This window comes from Podarcis liolepis (assembly GCF_965112155.1).
Source record: "Podarcis liolepis genome assembly, chromosome: 11".
NCBI classification, from domain to species: Eukaryota; Metazoa; Chordata; class Lepidosauria; order Squamata; family Lacertidae; genus Podarcis; species Podarcis liolepis.
Genome location: NC_139565.1, coordinates 48,790,454 through 48,798,054, shown reverse-complemented (window position 1 = coordinate 48,798,054; position 7,601 = coordinate 48,790,454).

Here is a 7,601-nt window from a genome sequence, read left to right as displayed (position 1 = left end):
AGCCTGGTTTTGAGAAGTCCAGGATTAACTGAGGAGGAACTTCGCACTGAGGGCGTGGGCGTGGGTAAGCTTCTCTGAGCACGTGCAGAGTGTTAACCCCCAAGGCTTGCTTGTTAAAAGTTGACCTGCGAATCTTTCCCCTCTCATTCATTCCAAGTGTGTGTGTGAGAAACGGTTTGGAAGGCAAGGCAGAAATGAGTAAGCCAAGAGTTGACTGGGAGCAAAGGACCTGGGGGTAATGGGATTCCTCTTTGGCTTTACTTATGCTTCATCCGTATGTTTGTTAATGTTGCAGCTGCAGCCCACTTGAAATCAGGACATGACCTGGTATTGGGTCCCAATGCACTGGCTGAAGGCCAATGCATTACAGATTTCCTGTTTATTGAGCATTGATCCAGATTGGGTTGCACAAAGCTTGCACGGAGGTTAGACTATGTCCGCTCTTTATTGAGCATTTGTTCTGATTTGTTTGTGAGGAGCGTTCTTCCTGGTGAATCATTAATTCAATCCACACTTTTCGATGCTTTTCCCCATCACCCTAACCACAAAAACCTGAGGTTGTTTTTTTAAAAGTTGATTACTTGTGTTACAGCAGCAACTGAGGACTTTCAACCAGTTTGATTGCATGGACCTGAATTTCCAGTACGTGCTTGAATCCAAAATATAAGCTACCTAGTTGAGTGTTTTGCTGGAAGCCCAGATGACCTGTTACGAAACTGGAGAGGTGCTACTTTTGAATATGGAGCATGAATGAAGACCTTGGATCTCCTACATCAGGCAAAGGCAAACTCGACCCTCCAGATGTTTTGGGACTACAACTCCCATCATCCCTAGCTAACAGCACCAGTGGTCAGGGATGATGGGAGCTGTAGTCCCAAAACATCTGGAGGGCCGAGTTTGCCTATGCCTGTCCTACGTCTTCCGTTCAAAACTTCTGCCTTTCCTGTGTCTCCTCTCCTTTATTCTTTGGCCATTCCAGAACACTGACATGGCTGAACCCTTCTCCTAGTCTGGATTCCAAACCATACAAGGGCACATGGCGCTGGTGGCTCTTCCAGAGGAAGACCAACAGGCCATGCATAATCTTCAAGAAATGGTTCAACAGTTCTGTAATAGTTGTCTGGATTGTATACCGTATTTTTCACTCTATAGGACGCACCGGACCATAGGACGCACCTTGTTTTAGAGGAGGAGAACAAGAAAAAAAATTCTCCCCCTCTCTGCTCAGAGCCCCTTCAGCGAAGCGGCAGGAGAAACGGAGCCCCTTCCATTTTGCCTCCCGCTTGGCTGAAGGGGCACTGCGCAGCTCTCCCTCTCTGCTGAAGCCAGGAGAGTCTTGATCTCCTGGCTTCAGCAAAAGGAACCTGAAGCCTGTGGAGCGCAGCGGGAACTCGCGCTGCGCTCCGCAGGCTTCCGGCGGCTATCCCTAAAGCCTGGAGAGTGAGAGGGGTCGGTGCCTACCGACCCCTCTCGTTCTCCAGGCTTCACGAAAGCAACGCAAAGCCTCCGGAGTGCGGAGGGAGCGCTCCCTCTGTGCTTCAGAGGCTTCGCGTTGTTAGCGCTGAAGCCAAGGAGCCTGCATTTGCTCCATAGGATGCACACACATTTCCCCTTAATTTTTGGAGGTGAAAAGGTGCGTCCTATAGAGCGAAAAATACGGTAGATTGATTTGGGAGAGGATGGGGGTGCTTGTGTGTGAGTAGGCTAAATCACCCTTCACCAAAATGATTGTTTTAGACTACAAGTTTTGTATAGGCTGGGGTTGATGGGAGTTTGGTTCCAAACATCTAGAGAGAACCAGGTTGGTGAAGCCTGGAATAAATAGTAAGAAGTAAATAGAAAATAGTGTCCCTTTACAATCTTAGGAGAAGAAGAAGAAGAAGAGGAAGAGTTTGGATTTGATATCCCGCTTTATCACTACCCGAAGGAGTCTCAAAGCGGCTAACATTCTCCTTTCCCTTCCTCCCCCACAACAAACACTCTGTGAGGTGAGTGGGGCTGAGAGACTTCAGAGAAGTGTGACTAGCCCAAGGTCACCCAGCAGCTGCAGGTGGAGGAGCGGAGACGCAAACCCGGTTCCCAAGATTACGAGTCCACCGCTCTTAACCACTACACCACACTGGCTCTGGGTTTTGACCCAAAACCCACACAGGTTGTACCTGTAAGGAAGCTCTAGTTTTTGACTGCTGAACACTTCCACCAGATCCCGGTTCAAGTCTGACCCAAAACCCAGGTTAACACCTGTCTGTTTTGAAGGCAGAAGTTACTTTCAACCCTTTGGCCTTGAGACACTGGTCCCAGCAGGTGCAATAAATGTTGTGACTGCTAGCAATTAACCGAGAAAGAGAGAACTGCTTTCTCATCATCCCAGATTTTACCCAGAAATCTAAGCTTCATATTGAACCAAGGATTTGCAGTGTTTTAAGAACAGAACCAAAGTTTAGGCACAAGCCACAAGATCTAAGTATCTTGGCCATTTCCCTTAAAAATCCTTAATTTACATTGGGCTGAGAACACTTCCACATTTTTGCTCAAGAAACAGTTTAATACATTTTGTTGGATAGTAACAGAGAAGAAATCAAAACTAGCAGAAAGAGAACAGCAGTGGAAACAATGGACAAGTTTATCAGAGAAAAGTACATGACACAGCAACAATATTGATCATGAAAACAAAACCAGTGGTAGACATCATTGTAATAACTTAATTGAAGCAAACTTCCCCCATTCACATTCAGCTAAACAATTTGTCCTCCAAACACATTTAACAAACAAGAAAAGATTCCTGAGCATTTTGTTTTGTACCAGTGTTCTGCAAACAATATATTAATTGCAGGGTTTTAAAAAATACCACTGTCCTATGTTTATTCTTTAGCCCATAAAACAGGAGGTTCAAGTCATCCACAAAAAGAAAACTAACATGTGATCTGGAATATTTCTAGATCTGTGAAATAGAAAGCAAATACTAGATTAATTAAAATGTCTCCACTAGACTAGCCATTGTAAAACTGAGCAGGCTAGTGATGTATAAGTTTGACCAGAGACGGTCAGACTTCTCTAAATGAAGAAGTGTGCAAGAGTGTGCGTAATTCAGTACATTTAAAAGGATTTATAAATGTGACTTTTTAAACTATAGCTTAAGAATACATCCACAGATCTTTGTGAGCTACAAAAAAAACCTAGGAAAATGTAGATCTTTAGCATTCATCCGTAATACAGTATTTACTTCTCACTTCATCTAGAAGTAGCATTTAATAAAATAAAGCTGCAATTTAAATGTGAAAGTGAGCAAGAATAAAAGGCTGCAAGGCATGCGGTCAGGTCCCAGATGCACATCACTAGACATGTCTTAGCAATAGAGAAAGCATCAAAACAGATTCAGAGGCTTTACTCCAAGATGGGGGAGGAGAAAACAAAGTATCAGTAATAAAAACGCCTGTCCAGAAATCTGTAAGGTTAGGACCCACTCATGGCTTTCCATTTACTACTAAGAGTTGAATTAAAAGTCACAAGGTTAACAAAATATCGAGGGATGGGAAAATGCAATTTCCTGAGTGGTGGAAAAATGCAATTTTTCCTACAACAGAAAACACAGCCTTGAGCCTAAAAAGAATGTGCTGCTACCCTTCAGCAACTGAGTAACAATTCCAATTATTTGGGGGAAAGGGACTTTTGGACCACTTGCAACAACTAAGCAGTACCAGCCTGGTCTTTGCAAGCTGTGACCCACCAAGCCCAAATAAAGCTCCTAGTTTTGCTGACAGCATCAGAATGCAAAAAACAAGAGATTTGCCTGGCAGCCCACTATGCACAATTTGTGTGATTTAAGCTGTTTTTGATTTGGTGGGTCATCCAAGCTGTACAGACCTTCTCAATGTGATGCAGGTACTCTGTTCACATTATGGACTGATTTTAGTCTCACATGTTGAAAACTGTTAGTTTAGCAGCATCAGAACATGGAAAGAGAGAGAACACCCCCTTTGCACAATAGGAAGCAAGCATTTTGTTTTCTGGCAACCCAGCCAGATGAGCAGGGTGCAAATAATAAAATTACTGTTATTGTTATTTCTGTGACCAAGAGTCTAACCTTGCATGCCCCATAAGGGGAGATTAATCTTTCATTTCTTTTCTTATTTGTTTTGCATATAGGATCATGCTGCAAGCACTTCAAAAAAATGTGCCAGTTTTGTTTTGTTTTTTAAAAAACACATTTTCCATAGGGTTCTCCCACCCCTTGGATGGGGTCAAGGAATCAGAGCCTTGGCAAAATTTGGTTGGCAAGCGAGGGATGGACCCTGGACAGACCTTGATAGGCCTGAGGCAGCTGAGTGGTGGAGGCAGTGAGAAAGCTGCTTGAGTTACGGGTGCAATCTGGTAGGTTGTGAAGGGTCACACGAAGCAAGAAATAATATGGAATCTCATGCAATCTTGCATCAATAAAATACCAGCTGGCTGGTGACCCTGCCGTAGACTAGTTTCATTTGTACACAGCTCAACACCACCAGACTGACCACCATTAGCAATGTCACTTGCCAGCACCCAACTAGAGACATTATCTGCATACCTCAGCTAATTGTGGAGCTGAAACAATTGCTCAATTAATGTGTGCGCACACAAAGAATGGATTCCGGTTTGAAAAAGTAGAGTTCCAAAGTTTCAAGTTACATTAGTAAGTATATGCAAGTTGGGAAAGCACAAATAATGTCTGAAGAGTGCTACATACGTACACAAGCTTGTCATGGATGCGCGACAAACTATTTTAAAAAATCATCCGCCTTAAACATCAAAGTGATTGCGAAGGGCTCAATTTGCTCCTTTTAAAATACAGTAATTGGCAATTTGGTGTATCACCATCTTTCTCGTTCTCTCTCTTAGTGGGAAAAGAAAACCTGAGGTAGATTTGCCTGTGGGGGGGGGGGGGGGAACCTTGTGCTTTCACAGCTGTCTTGATTGTAACACGACTTTATGGCTTTTCAGCAGAAATTTATTTAGCTGGTTTAGGTTGCTTTGGTTTTCCTCCACAACATTCACGTTATTTCAACTCAATAAAAAAACAACACATTTACTAGGTAGAAATACATCTCCTCTGAGTTCCATGGGACTCACTTATCAATAAATGCGCTTAGGGGTTGCAGCCAAAGGAAGTGACTTAAACTCTATCAACTCAAACTGTTTCTATAGAATAGTTTAGAAGTCACCATAGAAAAAGCTGCCGATGGAGTTTTAACCAATGGTCATTACATGTATGAACGACAACAAAACGAGGCACGTGTAGCTTTAACAAAGTTACACGAAAGCATGTTAACAAAGTTAGGACAGAATTTGCTACTTCAGTACCAGTCTGCTGGGGGTACAGATTTGATATATGAATAAAGTGTCAAAAATATTCATTGAACATCATATTGCACCACAAATAGCATACTCCAAAAATTTGGAGGTGTGTGTGCCCCCAGTAACCATAGCATATCATTAACTCCAAAGATTATAACAGTATTTTAATCCAGAAAATTACATAGAAATATTTGTGCAGGGCCTCTTATAGGTTTCTGCTAGTTATATAAATTAATTGCCTGCCTTATTAAAAATGTAAAAAGCACAAATGCAACTGTCAGCAATAGTGCAGAACTAAAGTAGATATTTTATTCATATAAAATGTATAGTTCAAAGGGAGGTAAAGGTACCCCTGACCGTTAGGTTCAGTCACGGACGACTCTGGGGTTGCGCGCTCATCTCGCCGGCTTTTGTCCACAGACAGCTTCCGGGTCATGTAGCAGCATGACAGCCGCTTCTGGAGAACCAGAGCAGCGCATGGAAACGCTGTTTACCTCCCCGCCGGAGTGGTACCTATTTATCTACTTGTACTTGACGTGCTTTTGAACTGCTAGGTGGGCAGGAGCTGGGAGATACCTGTTTGCTAAACCTTTATGTGCCATATTGAATAAATTTGTCTATTTCAACAGGACCTTTAGTGAACTGCAAGTCTTAACATTGTCTACTTAAAAATATACTTGGATGAAGGTATTGTGGGGATGTTCATCAAATTTGCAGATGACACCAAACTGGGATGAATTACAAATTGACAAATTACAAGTGGACAAATGTACACTTAGGCAGGAAGAACCTGCTGCACAAATATAAGGTGGAGATACCTGGCTTGCCAGTAGTACAGAGAGGAGATTTGATAGCCATCTTCAAATATCTCAAGGTCTGTCTCACGGAAGATGGAGCAAGTTTGTTTTGTGCTGCTCTAGAGGATAGGACCCAAACCAATGAATTCAAGTTACAAGAAAGGAGATTCCAACTAAACATCAGGAAGAACTTTCTGGCAGTAAGAGCTGTTCGACAGTGGAACGGACTCCCTCAGAAGGTGGATGACTCTCCCTCCTTGCAGGTTTTTAAGCAGAGGTTGAGTAGCCACCTGTTATGGATGCTTTAGTTGAGATTCCTGCATTGCATGGGGTTGGGCTACAACATGATCCTCAGGGTCCCTTCCAACTCTACAATTCTATGTTTCTACAATGCTATGATTCGTTTAGATTTCTCCTCTCCCCTAAATGTTGGAATACTTGTAAGTAATGCTACTGGTGCTAATGGAGTTTCTTTTGAACTTGGAGGAACTTGCACAGCAAATAATTCATCACAGTAAAAGAGGAGTGAGAAGCCAGTGGCCCTCCAGAAATTGTAGGACTCCAACTCATGTCATCCCTGACCATTGGCCATGCTGGTAGGGGCTGATGGGAATCAAGAGTTTGGCAATATCCAGAGAACCACAGATTCCCAATTGCTGCATTAAAAGCAGAAAAGCATGTAAAAAAGATAATTCTGGCTAATTCCTTCAATATATTAGATCTCTCTCTCTCTCTCTCTCTCTCTCTCTCTCTCTCTCTCTCTCTCTCTCACACACACACACACACATGATTTTTAACATCCTGAAAAGTGAGTTTTAAAAGAAAGAAAAAGAAAAGGCAAAGAAAAATATATTATAAAAACTGTACTAGCCTTTAAAACTTATTTAAAATACATTGCAGAACATGAAATAATTTTGATTGATTTTTTGCTAGTGCCAAAAAATGGAATAATAATGCAATCCTTTAAGTTTTTCATTTGTGCATTTTTTGTTGAATTTGATATATTTGGCTAGTTTTCCTCAGGCAACAGCAAAGTATGTCATTTTCAGCTGGCCAGCCTATGGCACAGATCAGGCCCAGCATTGCTATGTTGCTCTGTGGGTGATGACAATGGTACTCCTTGGTGGAACACTGCCTCCTCCTTTTGGGCCTTGCACACTCTTTGTGTCTGGTGGAAATAAAGAGGAGAGGGGCTCCCCAACCCTCCAACATACATCTGTAAAGGCCCACCAGCAACCTCCATGATGCAGTGGCGTAGCGTGGATTGTCAGCACCCGGGGCAAGGCAAGTACCGTATTTTTTGCTCTATAAGACTCACTTCTTCCCTCCTAAAAAGTAAGGGGAAATGTGTGTGCGTCTTATGGAGCGAGTGCAGGCTGTGCAGCTATCACAGAAGCCAGAACAGCAAGAGGGATTGCTGCTTTCACTGCGCAGCGATCCCTCTTGCTGCTCTGGCTTCTGAGATTCAGAATATTT